The sequence below is a fragment of the Palaemon carinicauda genome, chromosome 34 (assembly GCF_036898095.1).
Source record: "Palaemon carinicauda isolate YSFRI2023 chromosome 34, ASM3689809v2, whole genome shotgun sequence".
Lineage (NCBI taxonomy): Eukaryota > Metazoa > Arthropoda > Malacostraca > Decapoda > Palaemonidae > Palaemon > Palaemon carinicauda.
Window position 1 is genome coordinate 48,681,563 of NC_090758.1, and position 990 is coordinate 48,682,552.

Genomic DNA, 990 nt, shown 5'->3' on the forward strand with positions numbered 1-990 from the left:
AATATATTTATTATATACACACACACACACACACACATATATATATATATATATATATATATATATATATATATATATATATATATATATATATATATATATATATATATATATATATATATATATATATATATATATATATATATATATATATATATATACATATATATATATATATATATATATATATATAAAGGCCCTTGTTCTTTATTATGCAAAGGGAGATTTATTTAAACGACTATATATGCGTATGTATAAACTGTTATAGTTAATATTTGATTTGAAAACATAAAAAATAGAGACACTGAAATTCACATAAAACTTTTCAAAGATCCAATTAAGCTTCTTTCTAATCCTCATCAAAATCGAAGGACATTGAGACGCAGATATGATACAATCACAAAGTTTCGCTAAAGATAATATCGATTATTTTGCTGCTCATCTAAATATAAGTTTGATGTTTCATTAGTATTATTGTGTTGTCATCAGATAACAACGCCTGACGACGTTCGGTGTTGAGGGTGAGTGAAGGATGCGCGCTGGGCAGGATGCAGCCCTAATCTTATCTGGGATTTCCTGTTTTGACTTCACGCATCTTGACTCGTCGCTAACATCTGTAAAGCGAATCGCTTTAGTATCCAGCAAGAATCTGTACCATTAAGTGTTTCACAGGGATCTTTAACGATTTTTATGTTCGATTGGTGCAAATTGGGCAGAAAATATCTGGACTTGTAATTTAGAACTTTTTCTCCAGCTAAGACATCAAGTGCTATATCAACTAGAAAAGAAAATCATTCCTACATGTCTTATACTAAGATGGGAAGGCTTCCTATGTGGGCATAAGATATAATCCCTGAATAAGGGACAAAAACTCATTAGAGCTCGAGTCAGGAGACAGAAAATTACTCGGCCAATCAATTGCTTACGCCCAAATCTGCTGTTGCCTTCTTCAAGGAGAGATAGAAAGGTAAGTATTCTATAGTATTCTAT

At 30.3% G+C, this 990-nt stretch overlaps 1 protein-coding gene across 1 annotated transcript in view; it reads left to right on the forward strand.

Annotated features, from left to right (window-relative positions):
* Positions 1-574: 574 nt before the first annotated feature.
* The window catches only part of LOC137627138 (uncharacterized), a 428,038-nt gene continuing 427,622 nt past the window's right edge, over positions 575-990 (forward strand). The window contains exon 1 of the mRNA XM_068358220.1: positions 575-967. The gene's annotated coding sequence lies outside the window, so the exon portion shown is untranslated. The remainder of the gene's footprint in view (positions 968-990) is intronic.